This window comes from Dromiciops gliroides, chromosome 2, assembly GCF_019393635.1.
Source record: "Dromiciops gliroides isolate mDroGli1 chromosome 2, mDroGli1.pri, whole genome shotgun sequence".
NCBI classification, from domain to species: domain Eukaryota; kingdom Metazoa; phylum Chordata; class Mammalia; order Microbiotheria; family Microbiotheriidae; genus Dromiciops; species Dromiciops gliroides.
The window spans coordinates 82,732,778-82,750,928 of NC_057862.1; the positions used below are offsets into that span (position 1 = coordinate 82,732,778).

Below are 18,151 nucleotides of genomic sequence, written 5' to 3' on the forward strand. Positions count from 1 at the left end.
CCTAGAATTCAAGGTTCTCCATCAACTTCTATGGTATTACTTTCCTCATCCACCCCAGCCCATAGCTATGTCTCACTCTGAAATTTACCCTGGATTTATTTTGTATACACTTGTTATATACTTAGATGTATTCACTTTGTATTTAAGACAGTTCCTGCCTCCAGGAAGCTTATGTTTATTTCATTTTTATCTTTGTATCTCCACTGCCTAGTACACGGGAGACATTAATAAATATAAGAATTTATTTTTTGCAAAACTACTTAGCAGAATTTTTAATGAAAATCATACGAAGTAATACATTCAGGATACTGTGTCGATAAAGTGCTGCATAAATAGTAACAAGATTGCAAAGCGCCACCCAAATACAAAGTATTTGTATTCCTGAACTGAGCTGCCTGGAGACTCTAAGTAGGAGGTCTAGAGCTGGGGAAACCAAGAAAGGAAGACAGAAAGAGCCAAGATGTCACGGACATAGAATAGCTGAGACACCAATGCCTTATTAGTAATGATCTGACAGACTGGTGATCTCACTTGTGTTGGTACTTTCTCCACTGGTACAAACTGCAACCCATCAATGTCTTCCCACTCCGAGATTCTTTGTTTTGTTTTGTTTTGTTTTTAATTTTCCATTAAAGAAAGATTTTTAGGAGCTTACTATATGCTTTATCTCCTAAATACAGCCATTTGCTCTTGGAGGTCAAAGACTTCATCTTGTATTTCCTTTGTATTCCTTGTTATTTGTATGATAGAATCTCAATCAATGACAGGGTTAATTAAAAGAAGCTTGAAAAATACAGTTAGAAATATGGCCTACAGCTTAACTGTTCAAATAAAAACACTGTCGATGCAACACAATTCCATAAAATCATGAACAGGGATATACAAAGATCTGTGATCACCTCAACTTGGGAAACTGAAATTCCTCAAGTGGGAATTCCCTCAATCAAGTTAGCAGATAAATCCAGGAAATTGCCCACAGAGGCACAGAGGTATAATGACTTGTTTAGGGTTTGAAAGGGAGCAAATATTGGAGGCTTGACGATAAATCCTTATAATAGATGGATTAAAGAAATAACTGGGATTTATTTTCCTATTTGATCCCGTATTCCACTTTTTTGCATTTACTCTCCTAGTTTGTAAACACAATAGTTAATATCTATAAATTTCTACAGAGATTGGAGAATGTATAAGACTTATTCTTGGGCATATGACAGAGAAGAGGCTATGCAAAATGCAAAATGACTTTCTTACTTACTTTTCACACTAATTTTTGAGAGACTGTAAAAGATACACAGAGATTGGGTCCAATCCAGGATCTCAAACGTGCCTGAGTCTCACTGATAAAAATGTGTAGATCATGATGAGTGAGAGACAGAACAGCAGAAAACAGGTGCCATCTAAATGGCAGCAGGTGTCTAGCACCATGAGGAACTGGAATAGGTTTGCTAGTTTCCCTAAGAAGCACAGCACATATCCATGGCCAAGACTCCAAATCCTATGGCTGTGCTGTGTACAGAACATCCACTTCACATGGCATATGCCTCTTTTTATAGCCATCATCAGCTAACAATGGCCATTTATCTCTTTAGGAATATAATGGGCTGATGTTAGAGATACTTTGAGTGAAATTTTAAAAGTTGTTTATTTGTTTAAAGGATTTATTAGAAAACTGCCAAATAGTCTCTAACAGCCAGTCTCCATTATGGTGTTTGTCAAACCCAGAAAAGTAATATTTTGTTTGTGTTTACAGTTTTCTTCTCCACCAAAATGAATGTGTAGGGCAAAGAACACTGCTTTTTCTGGACTTCTCTGTGCTATCTACTGATAATTCATCCTTCTTGAAACATTCTCCTCTCTCAACTTCTACACCACTATTTTGTCCTGGTTCTATGATACCAGACAAGGGTTCCTGTCCTTCAATTCAATTCAATTCAACCAGCATTTATTAAGCAGCTACTACGTGTCAGGCATCGTGCTAGGTGCTGGAGATACAAAGACAGAAATGAAAAAGGATTTGCCTTGAAGGAATTTACATTCTACTTGGGGAAGTAACATATACACCAATTTAAAAAAATACAAATATAACATGGTAGTTGTACATGGTAGTTTGCATATTGTTTCCCTCACTGAGTTGAGAGCTCCTTTAAAGTTGGGCCTAGAGGGGAAGAGGTACAGGTCTTTTTGGAAGTTTGTTAATAATACAACTCATCTTGGGGGCACCTGCGCCATGCAGTGGATAGAGCACTGCCCTTGGGGTCAGGAGGACCTGAGTTCAAACCCGGCCTCAGACACTTGACACTTACTAGCTGTGTGACCCTGGGCAAGTCACTTAACCCCAACTGCCTCACAAAAAAAATACAACCCATCTGAACTGGCCAACCTAATGGCACCATTGGAGTGCCCTCTTTTGCTATCCCTTCACCTTAGCCAGGCATCCAAGAACCCACTAAAAGTGCTTGGCTAATCAAGTCAGTCAGTAATAATTTATTTTATTTTTTTTAATTTATTTTTTGGGGGTGGGGCAATGAAGGTTCAGTGACTTGCCCAGGGTCATACAGCTAGTAAGTGTCAAGTGTCTGAGGCTGGATTTGAACTCAGCTCCTCCTGAATCCAGGGCCGATGCTTTATCCACTGCGCCACCTAGCTGCCCCCATTCCAGTATTTTTGCCAAGAAAACCCCAAATAGGGTAATGAAGAGTAATTCTATACCAGCAGAGGGAAGGTATAGAATTACAAGGGATTGAGGTTGTACAAAGTGGGATTTTAGTTGGGACTTGAAGGAGGCAGAGACGAGGAGAGAAAGCATACCTGGTATGGGAGACAGCAAGAAAAAAAATGCCCAGAACTACAGATGGAGAAAGATCAAGGAGGCCAGTATCACTGAACTGATGAGTATGTGTGGGGGTGCGATTTAAGACTGGAAAGGCAGGTGAGGGGCCTAATTTACAGAGGGCTCTGAATGCCAACTAGAGGGACTACTTACACCAGTAGGATGAAATGGGAGTCATCAACTCTATTTTTTCCAGTGGAGGAAAATCCAGCCTTTCCATCCATTCTTTTTTTTTTTTTTAAAGTGAGGCAATTGAGGTTAAGTGACTTGCCCAGGGTCACACACCTAGTAAGTGTTAAGTGTCTGAGGCTGGATTTGAACTCAGGTACTCCTGACTCCAGGGCTAGTGCTCTATCCACTGCGCCACCTAGCTGCCTCTCCATCCATTCTTGAAGCTGCATTGTCATTGTTTTCTCTCTTGATTATAGCATGATTTCCTTGAGGGCAGAGGCCATCTTGATTTTCTGTTTGTATCCTTAGCTTAGTACAGTGCTTGACACAAAACTGGGAATGAATTAATGCTTTTGTATTTGCTAATTCATTTGATACAATGTGAGTCCTGAGGTTGCAATGGAAAGTTAGGGAAAAATGGAATACGGGTCTCACATGGACAGATATGAAGAAGCAAGGAGTGGTAGTGGTCAGGGAAAAGAGAGCCAGACTAGGCATTCTAAAATTGAAAAGGCACAGGGATGCTGAGTGGAGAAATGGGTAGCAAACTACCATGTCCCTTCTAGTAACAAAAGAAATATTGGTTGAGAGATGAGACTTTTTTAAGGTACTCACCTTAGGACTTCTCAATCTCTTAATGAGGACATTCTTTTAAACAGATAATCTTTCTCATGGTAGGAACTAAGGAGACACAGGAGGCTCTTTGATCTCTCTCTTTTAAGGGCTTGGCCTCTTTCTCTCAAGCCCTAAATGTAGGTATCGCCCAAGACTCAGATCACTGTTCTTGATCTAGCCTCACTTCCTCAGAGTTCCTTCCTTCTTATATTTTCCAAGATTATCTCTATTTCGATAACATCCACATTCTCCAGGCATAGATTATAAATTACTTGGGGGCAACTTGTATCTTTGTTCATCTTTTTAACCCCATAGCCAACCAGTACTTTACATAGACTTTCTAAGTCGTCTTTAATCTTAGTGCTTGCCTGAAATAATTTCGAATTTGTCTTGCATATATTTTGCTTGTACATGGTAGTTTGCATACAGTTTCCCTCACTGAGTTGAGAGCTCCTTTAAAGTTGAGACTAGAGGGGAAGAGCCAAGGTGGCGGGAGTAGAGACAGCAACTCTGCTAACCTCTCCCAATATTCCTCTCCAAAAATTTTCAAATGAACACCTCAAATCGATTTACGGAGTGGCAGAGCCAAGAAAAGGCCAGGATGAACCATATTTCCTGGCCAAGACAATTTAAGGGGTTGGTAGGAGAGGTATGTGACACTGAGGTAGAGGGTCAACCTGGCATGCAACGCAGGCCTCTGCAACACCAGCAACAGATTCAGTAGCAGCTTCAGGAGCTCTTGGTCCAGAAATAATAAAGGAGGTAGACAACTAGCGAGAAAGAGATTCCAGGGGACCCTTTGTTGGCACTGGCTATAGAACCCTGTTGTAATGCCTAAATACACAGTTCCAGGGTGAAGAGGAAAACTAATGCTTATGGTCATAGGAGATCAGGGGCCCTGGTCTCAGTTTCAAGGCAGAAAGGAGCATTAGAACTTGAGGCTGCAGGAAAGCAGGGGACCTGGTCATAATTCCAGAGCCAAGAGGAAGGCTAGCAGTTGCAGCTACAGGGAAGCAAGGTTCCTTCCTAGGTAAAGACCAGAGCATGGGCCTAGAGAACAGTGATTACACTTCTCTTTGGATCATATTGCCTTGCAAACACTTACAGACTCCCAAAACTATCTATGAAAACAGTAGCATGAAAAACCTGAAGCTTGAGAAAGCACCTCCTCCATTCTAGGAGCAGAGACCAACTTTAATATGAAGTTAAAAATCAATAATAGACTGGAAAAATGAATCATCAACAACAACAACAACAATAAAAAAACAAACCCTGATCATTATAAGCTACTATGGTGATGGGAAAGATCAAGACACAAACTCAGAGGAAGTCTCAAAAAGGAAAAAAAAAGTGAATTGGACATGAGCCTAAAAAGAATCCTGGAAGAACTCAAAAAGGATTTTAAAGACCAAATATGAAAAGTAGAAGAAAAATTGGGAAATGAAATGAGAGTGATGAAAGAAAATTATAAAAAAGAGTCTACAGTTTGGTAAAAGAAACAAAAAATCCTGAAGAAAAAAACACTTTAAGAAACAGAATTGGCAGGGGCAGCTAGGTGTCACAGTGGGTAAAGCACCGGCCCTGGATTCAGGAGTACCTGAGTTCAAATCCAACCTCAGACACTTGACACTTACTAGCTGTGTGACCCTGTACAAGTCACTTAACCCCCACTGCCCTGCAAAAAAAAAAAAAAAAAGAAAGAAAAAGAAACAGAATTGGTCAAATAGTAAAAAGGGCATGAAAATCTACCAAAGAGAAAATCTCCTTAAAAAAGCAGAATTGGCCAATAGAACAAAAGTTCACTGAAGAAAAGACTTCCTTAAAAATTAGAATTGGGCAAGTGGAAGCTAATGACGCCATGAAACATCAAGAAACAATAAAATAAAGTCAAAAGAATGAAAAAAGAAAATGTGAAATATCTCATCTGAAAAACTGACCTGGAAAATATATGAAGGAGAGATGATTTAAGAATTACGGTATGGCCTGAAACCTATGATCAAAAAAAAGAAAAAAAGAAAAGAAAAGAAAAAAAGAGGCAACACATCTTATTTCAAGAAATTATCAATGAAAACTGCCCTGATATCTTAGAACCAGAGGGCAAAATAGAAATTTAAAGAATCCACTGATCACCTCCTGAGATTCCAAAATAATAACTCTCAAGAATAGTATAACTAAATTCTAGAGCTCTCAAGTCAAGGAAAAAGTATTGCACATAGCCAGAAAGAAACAATTAAAATATCATGAAGCCATAGTTAAGATCACACAAGATTTAGCTGCTTCCACATTAAAGGAGCGGAGGACTCAGAATATGATATTCCAGAAGGCAAAGAAACTAGGATTACAAGCAAGAATAACTACCCTACAAAACGTAGTATTGTACAATCCTCCAGGGAGAAAAATAATGAAACAGAGGGCTTTCAAGTATTCCTTATGAAAAGACAAGACCTGAATAGAAAATCTGACTTTCAAATGTAAGACTCAAGAGAAACATAAAAAGGTAGGCATGAAAGAAAAATTAAAAGGAACTCAATAAAGTTAAACTGTTTACATTCCTATACGAGATGATACTTGTAACTCTTAAGAACTTTGTCATGATAAGGACAGTTAGAAAACAATGGTGAGAAGCAAAACAGCCTTTTGGGGAGAGGCAAGGTAAAAGGAGAGAAAGGATAAACAGGGAAAAAATATAATGGAGGAAAACAAAGAGATAGTAATCATAACTGCAAATGTGAATGGAATGAACTCCCATAAAATATAAGTTCACAGCAGAATGAATTAGAAACCAGAAACCAGCAATATGTTGTTTATAAGAAACACACTTGAAACTGAGAGGCACACATAGAGTAAAAATAAGAGGATGGAACAGAATCTATTATCCTTCAGAAGAAGTAAAAAAGACAGGGGTAACAATCATGAACTCACATAAAACAAAATCAAAACCAGACATAATTAAAATAGTTAATCAGGGAAGCTACATTTTCCTAAAAGGTACCACAGACAATGATACAATATTAGTAGGCAAACTAAATACTAAACATATATGCACCAAATGGCATGGCATCCAAATTCTTTTTTTAAATAATAAACATTTTTATTTAAAGTTTTGAGTTCCAAATTTTATCCCTCCTTATCTCCCTCTCCTACCCCCTGGGGTGGTAAGTAATCAAAACATTACCATATTAGTCATTTTGTATAAGAAAACTTGAATAAAAGAAAAAACAAAAGGAAGTGAAAAATAGCATGTTTCAGTCTGTGTTCAGTCAATATCCGTTCTTTATTTGGAGGTAGATAGTATGCTTCATCATTAGTTCTTTGGGATTGTCTTGGATCATTATATTGCAGAGAAGGGTTAAGCCATTCACAATTCTTCATCAAACAATACTGCTGTCACTATGCATAAGGTTCTCCTGGTTCTGCTCACTTTACTATATATCAGTTCATACAAGTCTTTCTAGGTCTTTCAGAAATCATCTTGCTTGTCATTTCTTATAGCACAATAATATTCCATCACCATCATATACCAAGGCTTGTTGAGCAATCCTCAAATTGATAGGCATTCTTTTGATTTCCAATTCTTAGCTGCCATGAAAAGAGCTGTTATAAATATTTTTCACTTTTGGGGGATGTCTTTGGTATATAGACCTAGCAGTCATCCAAATTCTTAAAGAAGTTAAATGAGTTACAGAAGGAAATAGACAGTAAAACTATACTAGTGGAGAGGGTGGCTAGGTGGCACAGTGGATAAAGCACCGGCCCTGGATTCAGGAGTTTTCTGAGTTCAAATCTGGCCTCAGACACTTGACACTTACTTACTAGCTGTGTGACCTTGGGCAAGTCACTTAACCCCCATTGCCCCACTAAAAAAACCCCAAAAACCAAAAAAACAAACAAAAAAAAACTATACTAGTGGAGGTACTCAAATTTCCCCTCTCAGCGCCAGATAAATCTAACCATAAAATAAATAAGAAAGAAGTTAATGAGATGAATAGAGTTTTAGAAAGATTACATTTGAGAGACCTCTGGAAAAAACTGAATGGAATTGGAAAAGAGTATACCATTTTCTCAGCTGTACATGGTACTTTCACAAAAACTGACCATGTATTAGGACATAAAAACCTCAAACTAAATAGAGAAAAACAGAAATATTACATGGATCCTTTTCAGGTCATAATGCAATAAAAATTACATTCAATAAAAGAAAATGAAACATATTAAAAATTAATCAGAAACTAAATATCCTAAGGAATGAGTGGGTCAAAGAACAAATCATAGAAACAAAAATAATTTCATTAAAGAGAATGACAACAATGAGATAGCATACCAAAACTTATGGTATGCAGCCAAAGTAGTAACCAGAGGAAAATTTTTATCTCTAAATGCTTGCATCAATAAAACAGAGAAAGAACAGATTAATGAATTGGGTAAGTAACTAAAAAAATAGAAAAAGAACAAATTTTAAATTTCCAATTAAACATCAAATCGGGAATCTTAACCATCAAATGAGAGATTCATAAAACTGAAAGTAAAAAAATGCACTGAACTCAGAAATAAAACTAATAGTTGAGTGTAAGGGTGCAAATGAATGTGAAAATCCATGAATAACTCTAGACCACATCCCAAAACTTTATTTTTAATAATTCTGATAATATTTATTTAGCACACAAAACAAGTAAAACAACACTTTGGACCCATAAAAAGTTGCAGTTTCTATGTGAGAAAGATTAGGATCTCACAGTCTTTGCAGCTGCTAGTGTATAGTTGTAGCAACTGCTTCCTGGATTTCCTTCTATGAAAGTGCAAGATATAAAGATGGGGGGGGGGGCGGGGCCGCGGAGAATCACATGACTGGGTCTGGATGGTAGAAAGACAAAGAGGAGGCATTCCCAAAGAGTGTGAGTAGCCAGCAGTTCTTTAGTTCATTAGTTCTTTTTTTTTGGGGGGGGGATGGGGCTTTGGGGGTTAAGTGACTTGCCCAGGGTCACACAGCTAGTAAGTGTCAAGTGTCTGAGGCCGGATTTGAACTCAGGTACTCCTGAATCCAGGGCGGGTGCTTTATCCACTGCGCCACCTAGCCGCCCCAGTTCATTAGTTCATTAATGAAATTTTTAACAAATTTTAACTGTTTATAATAATCTTATGTACATATGGTAGTAAATTATGAAAATGGATTCATAATATGCCATATTTGTGCATTTTTTTACTTACTAAATTTTTTTTAGTTTTCTTTACGTAAGTGCATCATCTGCAATTTTCTGCAATATGACACACATCTCCAAAAATTCCCATTTAATTATTGATGGCTAACATGTGAATAACCAAAAATGAGAAAGTAAAACCCATGAGTGTTGAGGGATGACTGTAGTATCTATCTATAACTATCAGCAAGCTTTATCTGTAATAAGGATAAGCTAGAGGCCTTCACAGTAAAGTTAGGGTTGAAGGATGGATGCCCATTATCACCATCATTATTCAATATTTTACTAGAAATACTAGCCATAGAGAAGTAAAAGAAATTGAAGAAATTAGAGTACACAATGAGGAAAAAAACTATCAGGCTTTGCAGATGATATGATGGCATGGTATACTTACAGAACCCTAGAGAATCAACTAAAAAACTAGTTGAAACAATTAACAACTTTAGCAAAGTTGTAAGATATAAAATCTGGTGATCAGTTATTTCAGTCATGTCTGACTCTTTGTGACCCCATTTGGGGTTTCCTTGGCAAAGATACTAGAATGGTTTGCCATTTCCTTCCATACTCTATCCACTGTGCCACCTAGATGCTCTAGGATATAAAACAAAGCCACATAAATCATGAGCATTTTTATATACTACCAACAAATTCCAGTAGGAAGAGACAGAAAGAGAAATTCCACTTAAAATAACTGCAAACAACATAAAATTCTTGGAAGTCTACCCACCAAGGCAAACTCAAAACTATATAAAGGCAATTACAAAATATTTTCTATACAAATTAAGACAGATATAAACTGGAGAAGTATTAGTCACACATGGTTTGGCTGAGCCAATATGATAAAAATGATAATTCTACAGAAATTAATTCATTTATTCAGTGCCATACCAATTGACCAACCAAAAATTATTTTACATAGTTAGAAAAAATAACAAAATTCATCATCAAGAATAGCAAGGGAATCGGGGCAGCTAGATGGCGCAGTGGATAAAGCACGTGCCCTGGATTCAGGAGGACCTGAGTTCAAATCTGGACTCAGACACTTAACACTTACTAGCTGTGTGACCCTGGGCAAGTCACTTAACCCCAATTGCCTCACAAAAAAAAAAAAAAAAAAAGAATAGCAAGGGAATCAATGAAAAAAGATGTGAAGGAAGGTGTCCTAGCCATACCAGATTTCAAACTGTATTAAAAAGTAATAATCGTGAAAACAATCTGGTAATGGCTAAGTGATGGATCAGTGGAATAGATTAGGTACACAATACATAGTAGTAAATAACCGCAGTAATCTAATATTTGGTAAATGCAAAGATTCAAGCTTTGGGAACAAGAACTCACTATTTGAGTAAAAATTGCTAGGAAAATTAGAAATTGGTTGGGTGGAAATTAGGTGTGACCCACATGCCATATTACATATCAAGGTAAGGTCAAAACGGTTGCATGATTTAGACATAGAAGGTGATATCAGCAAATTAAGGAGAACATGGAAAAATCTACCTGTCAAATATATGACTAAGGGAGGAATTTATGTTTAAATATGTGATGGAGAGGATCACAGGAAGCAAAATGAATAATTCTGATTACATTAAAAATATTTTGTACAAACAAAACCAATGCAGTCAAGATTAGAAGGAAAATAGGAGGGGCAGCTAGGTGGCTCAGTGGATAGAGCACCAACCCTGGAATCAGGAGGACCTGAGTTCAAATCTGGCCTCAGACACTTAACACTTACTAGCTGTGTGACCATAGGCAAGTCACTTAACCCCAATTGCCTCACCAAAAAAAAAAAAAAAAAAGAAGTAAAATAGGAAACTGGGGAAATTTTTTTTTATATCAAGACTCTCAGATAAAGGCTTCATTTCTCAAATATATTGAGAACTGAGTCAAATTTATGAGAATATGAGTTATTCCCCAATTAATAAGTAGTCAAAGGATATGAATAGGCATTTTTCAGAAGAAATCAAAGCTATCTATAGTCATGTGAAAAAATGCTCTAATTTGCCACTAATTAGATATATTCAAATTAACATAACTCTGAGGGATCACCTCATATCTATCAGAATGCCTAACACAATAGAAAAAGAAAATGACAAATGCTGGAAGGGATGTGGAAACACTAATGTACTATTGGTAGAGTTGTGAACTGATCCAACCATTCTGGAGAACAATTTGGAACTATGCCCCAAGGTCTATAAAACTGTGCATACCCTTTGACTGAGTAATACCACTACTAGGTCTGTATCCCAAAGAGATAAAAGAAAAAGGTTCTATATATACAAAAATAATTATAGTACTTCTTTCTGTGGTGACAAAGAATTGAAAACTGAGGGGATGGCTAAACAAGTTGTGGTATATGATTGTGATGGAATACTATTGTGCTATAAAAAATGATAAGGAGAATGGTTTCAGAAAAACATAGGAAGACTTACATGAACTGATGCAAAGTAAAGTGAGCAGAATCAGAATACTGTATATGATAACAGCAGTACTGTACAATGATCCACTAAGAATGATTTAACTATTCAGATCCATACAATGATCCAAGACAGTTACAAAAGACTTTTGGGGGGGGGCGGGGCAATGAGAATTAAGTGACTTGCCCAGGCTCACACAGCTAGTAAGTGTCAAGTATCTGGGGGCGATTTGAACTCAGGCCCTCCTGAATCCAGAGCAGGTGCTTTATCTACTGCACCACCTAGCTGCCCCCCAAAAGACTTTTGATGAAGAATGCCATCCACCTCCATAGAAAGAACTGACTGCCAATTGAAGCACGATTTTTTCACTTTTTTTCTTGCTTTTTTTTTGTGCAACATGACTAATGGAAATATGTTTTGCATAATTTCACATGTATAACTGATGTAATATTTCTTGCCTTCTCAACAAGTGGGAAAGGGGTGAGAGGAAGGGAGAGAATTTGGAACTCAACATTTTAAAAAACTGAATGTTATAAATTAATAATTAAAACAAAAGAAAGTAAGAACTATTTTTTTGCCTTGTTTTGTATCCTTAGTGCTTAGCACAGAACCTGGTACATAGTAGGCACTTAACAAATGCTTGCTAATTTGTCTTGACTTGAGCAAGTACTTAATAGATGTTTATTGAACAGAAATCTGGAGCTCCAATTGTTTGCTAGATGTCTTTCCATAAATATCTCCCCTCCTACTCAAGCTCAATAAGGAATCATAGAATAGAAAAGATCACAAAGATCCCCCAAATATGACCCTCTTTTTACAGAAGAGGAAACAGAGCCCAAGAAAGATGAACTCAGTTCTTCAGGGTAACCAGTACTCCATGCTTCTTCTCCCAACTAAACTTCCAAACCAGTTGATCAGTCTCTCATAGACCACTGTAGTGTAGATACCCTATAAATATTTGTTTGCTGCTACTGTTGCTGCTGAAAATATGTTCCAAGTTCCAAGGAAGCCAAGAACACCTCTGTACTCCAGCAAACTATTTCCTCGCTTTTTGTCTCAAGGTAGCCTCTCATACTGCTAAGGGCTCCAGCCACAACCCTTCCCATGAAGGCATTTGTAGGTGAGGAAAGGAGGAAGGAAGGGCTCCAGGAATTGGGGAGGGGTGGGGTCAAGGTTTTCAGATCCTCACAAGTTTTCAAATAGCAGAAAAAAGAGGGTCATACAGCAGCAGCAGCTCTGGCTTGTTTAAGGGTAGGGCAAGGTTCTAAATGCAGCAATGCCCTGAGCAATCACAAGAATTCATATGTATGGGGGGTCAATTAAAATTCAAGAGCAACACTATACCAGAGCTTGATATAATGTATATTTCCAAGAGCTGTATTCCCACAGACTTGGAATAACATTAAACATGGTGAGATAAATGAAAACAACTCAATCTGAGATTCCTACCTATCTTTCTTTTAGGTCATATTCATAACCACACAGAATTAAGCCAACATATTATCATACTTTAACAGCACAACAGTAGGGCAAATCGTGTGGAAGGATTTAACTATAGAATGAAAATGAATAAAGTTGCATACCAGCTCTTGTCCTCTGACTTCTGGTGGTCCTTCTACCACCTTCACAGCATTCTTTTTGGTATCCACTCACTCATAAAGCTCTCTTCTACCAGGGATTTCAATTCATTCCTAACAATGAAAAATGAGGGGAAAATAAAAAGGTTTGTTTAAATTGTATCAATGCAGGATGTATATAGTATATAAACATATAATTAGTGACATCAAAAAGATTACCAAAGAAAAATTCTAAATAAAATAACAAGACAAAAATATGACATGGATCCTCCTCTCAAGGGGCTTACAATTTATTATTTAAGTCTACAAATAATTCTTTGTGATTTCAAAGTACATATTATACATTATCTCATTTGATACTCACAACCTCTCTGGGGGAGAGTGGTATTGTTATTTTCTCTATAGTTCAGTGAGCAAAATGAGGCTAAAAGTTAGCAAAGAGGAGATATGATTTGAACTCTGGTCTTCCTGACTCCCAAGTCTAGCATTCACTAGATGAGGCTGCCTACTTGTCTTCAATAATCAATAAAAGAAAAGATATACAAATACCTGTGGTCTAGAGCAGGGCATTTAACCTCTTTGACTTTCAGTTTTTGTCTGCTATAAAGTGAAGTGGTTGTACTACCTCTAAGGGTCCTCCCAATTCCAAATCTATGATTCACTGGCCTTGTGCAGCACAATTGACCCATGATCTCCTTGCTACAGGTGCTTTGCTTAATAGTGCAGACCCCAACCTACCCATGCCTTATTGTCCTAACTGATTCTTCTCATAACTCCACCACAGAGGATCTACCCAACACACTGGAACCATTCTCCCAGGTTTAAAAAAAATTTAAAAAATGAATTCAACAGAGTCTGTCCATCTTTTTGTTATACCTTGACTAGCCTACCTGCTCTTCAATTACACGTCCTTCTAAATATCTTGTACATCACTCCCTGCACTCCTATCAGTATAAATTGGTTTTGGTATGAGTTTAAAATATGAGTTTGAAGACTCACTCAACAGGCTTCTCAATTTTTCAAAGAATAATAATAGCCAACATTTGTATAGATTAATATACACACATATACATACATACATATACATATATATATATATATGTATATAAAACTTAATCTGCTCTTGGGATCCATACTGATCTCCTCCTCTTCTATTCTGGCCTTCATTGTCCATATGCAGTACCTGTCCATCTAACTAGATAGTATATTATAGCTTGGATATTTGAAATTCATCATCCACTTGGTTTTTCCAATGTAAATTGTTAGACAAAACTCTTGAGTCTTTGTGGATCCCTTAGAGTATTTCAGAGTTTGGTACAATCACTATAATCAGGAACACCTAGATTAAACATTTAAGATAGAACATCACCATCTATACCTAAGTCATTCCTTTTCTCTTTGGACTCTGCCCAGGAAATTCTCCAAGACATCAACAAACACCTTGGATGAACAGATCTATCTATTGTACACCTTGTTTAATAACGATAGAGGCACTGAACAAAGTTATTTCTATGGTTGAAACTTTCAAGGAATTTTAAATGACCTTAACACATGTGGTAGAGGACAGGTTGTTGGAAGATAATATTTAGGTTTGTGTTTTGTTAAATGTGTTTTCTTTGTAATAAAGGGGATGGGAACAAGCATTTATTGGGTGCCTACTGTGTGCCAGGCACTGCAGTAAGTGCTTTAAAATTATCTCCTTTGATCCCACAATAACCCTGGTAGATAGGTACTATTACTATCTCCATTTTAGAGTTAAGGAAACTTAGGTAGACAGTGGTGATTTGACCAGAGTCACACAGTTGGTAAGTGCCTAGAGGCTGACTTTGAACTCAAGTATTCTTGACTACAAGCCCAGCATTCTATCCAATGTGCCACCTACCTGCCTAAAAGAATATACACAAAGGGATCTTGTATTTTTTTTATATTATCTATACCTCTCAACAACTGTGTAAATGTGAAGATGCGTCTGCTATAAGTTAAAGCTTCATAAACTGTGGGTCGTGATTCCCATATGGGGTCATGTAACTGAATGTGGGGGTTGTGAAAATTTTGGCCACAGTAAAAGGTTACATATACCTATTTTATATACCTATATACCCAGGGTCACATAAGAATTTCTCGGGCAAAAAGGAGTCACAAGTGGAAAAAGTTTAAGAAGTCCTGCTATAAACAATCATCTTCAAAAGCCTGCTTTCTTCCTTCTCCTATTTCTATCAAGGATATCTTTAATATGTGTAGAGACTACTTTCAAAAAGATTTAAGAAAAATTAGATCTGTGAGCCAGTAGTTACTGATGGACTGTGATTCTTTTTCTTTAAATTTTTTTGGGGGGCAATGAGGGTTAAGTGACTTGCCCAGGGTCACACAGCCAGTAAGTGTCAAGTGTCTGAGATGACATTTAAACTCAGCTCCTCCTGAATCCAGGGCCATCTAGCTGCCCTCTGGGCTGTGATTCTTATAGTCATTTAAAAAAAAATTAATTCTGTCATTTTCTCAATTCTTTTAGGACCTTTTTGAGGCATTTACTAATCAATCCTCAAATAACTTTAAAATACATTTGCTCTGTATTTACTGGGTCAAGTCTAGTCATTCTTCCCTACTTCATTTCCTCAATTCCTAACGTATCCCTTCGGATAATATGTCAGAATCCAAATAGTGGTAGAACTACTGTCATTTACTCCCTGCTCCAAGGTTACCTCAAGAACCACCCTGCCTTGGAACATGCCCTGAAAGTTTTAACATCACTTTCAAGTCCTTTCATTCCTTCTCTCCCTGCTTTCCTTTCTCCTATGGCTTCTCCAAAATTTGTCATTTTCCTTTTATGCCATCTGTGCCAACCTGAGAGTGTAAGGCAGAACGTTTGAGTTATATGAATCTGAATTTCTCTAATTATTGGTGATTTGAGGCACTTTTCCATACAATAGTTTCAATTTCTTTTTTTGAAAACTACCCATTCATATTATTTTAGTGTTTACCTAGTGGATCTTATTCTTATAAATTTGAATCAGGTGATTGTCAGGGTGATGTCATGACTTGCAGTGAATTGGATTTAAGTGAGGGAGGGCTGTGTAAGGTCACCAATGCCACACTCTCCTCCAGAGCCATCTGTGTCCAGTGGCAAGATACACATCAGGATGACTGGAGATGGCCCCTGATGTTTAAGGCAATTGGGGTTAAGTGACTTGCCTAGGGTTACACAGCTAGTGAGGTCTTTAGGTTTAATCAATCAAGCACTATTTATTGTAATGTGCTAAACATTGTTCAGTCATTTTTCAGTCATGCCTGACTTTTCATGACCTCATTTGGGGTTTTCAGCTAGGTAGCCCAATGAGTAGAGCACCAGGACTAGAGTCAGCAAGACCAAGTTCAAATCTGGCCTCAGATACTTACTAGCAGTGTGACCCTGGGTAAGTAATTTAACCCTGTTTGCCTCAGTTTCCTCATCTGCAAAACGACCTAGAGAAAGAAATGGCAAACCATTCCAGTATCTTTGCCAAGAAAATCCTAAATGGGGTCACAGAGTCAGACATAACTGAACAACAACTGAAGCGAAACAGAGGCAAAAGACAGTAAGCAGCCTCTCTATTTTATTACCAGCACAAATTATTTTTGCTGGTTATTGCTTTCTAGTATAGTTTGAGATCTGAAACTGCTCGCCCCCTTCTTTCTCATTTTTTTCTTCTGTCATTTCCCTTAATATTTTTGACTTTTTGTTTCTTCAGATGAATTTTGTCATTATTTTTTCCTAGTTCTACAAAGTCATCCTTTAGTAGTTTGGTTAGTATGGCAATGAATAAGTAAACTAATGTAGGTATTTTATGTATATACATGCATGCCATTTGTTATATTGACTTGGTCTATCTATGAACAATTAATATTTCTCCAATTATTTAGGTCTATCTCCTGTAATGTTCTAAGAAACTCATGACTCCTGGGCATTATTGCCATTTACTCCCCTGGGTAATCAGGCTCAACCTATCTAAGCAGGTAGTGACAGAATGTAGGAGATTGCAGGAGCAATGTGACAACCATCCAGCACTGCTGCCACCCACTACCCCACCCTTATAAGTTTTAAAGTACACTTCACTAGGAGGTCTGGGTGGCAATGGCTAGAGAGAGTTTAAGGACTCTAGACATTGCAAATATATGTGAAAATAGTTAGTCATACATCACTTCCTCACTTTTCCTTATCTTTTAGTTACTCTTCCCTCTCTCCTCCTGTGTTGGACAGCAACCAAGAGTTTCCTGAGCCAACAGTTCAATGGTTGAAGAATGGAAGAACCCTTACATTTCTTCCCTATTATCTCCCTTCTTTCTTCCTCTGAGGAGACTCTGCACATGCCACAAATCTCCACTTTTTTTTTTTTTAGTGTCTCATCATTCACAGCTCAGTTGAGTAAAAAAAAGTCAGGTAATTTCTCACATAAACCCCATCCTTTTATATGTCACTTCGTCCCTTTTTCTCCTCCAACTTGCCCAGTTAACTCAGGGAAAGAGATCTCTCTTTGTGAATAAAAGAATCACCTTGGTCATGGCCGATAATCTCAAGAGTAGTGCTCACAAGGCATCTCTGACAAAGAAAAGGAAAGCCATTAAGTCCTGAAATTCAACCCATCCAAAGAAGACCTACTGTTATCAGTCTTTAAATCAGAATGGTTCTTAAACAGGGTCTGTAAATTTTTTAAAAATATATTTTGATACTGTCTGTATCAATATGAATTAGTTTCCCATGTATTACATGTTTTGTCATGCATTTAAAAACACAATTCTGAGCAGGGTCTGTAGGCTCCCCCAGGCTACCCAAGGGGCCCAGGACAGAAAACCGGATAAAAGCTCTTCCTCTATCTAGAGGTACCAAAAAGCTTCAGACTCCTCAAAAACACTACCTCACCAAGACATTCTAATTGCACCAATCTCAAATACGAGGATGTAATATCAGAATTATTTTTTCCTAAATTTCCTCATTTTAAGTTGTGTTAAATTACTGGGGAATCACCAGTTGTCTTTTCATTTTCACTGCAAAAATACACAACATTTCAACTACACTATTAGTTTTCTGAGCTGGCCTGGAAAACTTAACCACCATTCGTAACATTTTATCTGTAGGAAAATGAGTTTTCCGAATAGGCAAATCACAAATGAAATTCTAGAACACAAATATTTTTAACAACTTTCTCTACTTTATTCTTGAAATGTAGCCAAAATGTTTGACATGATAAAAAACGTATTTCAGGAGGTTTGGACTTTGTTTTTCTGGAAGAAAAATAAATGTCTATGTAATCCCAACACCTAAGTAGCTAGTGAATGAATGGCTAGATCTGAAGTCAGGAAGACTGGAGTTCAAAT

The 18,151-nt window shown here is 37.3% G+C and overlaps 1 protein-coding gene across 1 annotated transcript in view; it reads right to left on the reverse strand.

Annotated features, from left to right (window-relative positions):
• PCGF5 (polycomb group ring finger 5) overlaps positions 1–18,151 on the reverse strand; it is a 144,866-nt gene that overhangs the window by 93,894 nt on the left and 32,821 nt on the right. Inside the window, 1 exon segment of the mRNA XM_043982959.1 lies at positions 12,809–12,916. The gene's annotated coding sequence lies outside the window, so the exon portion shown is untranslated.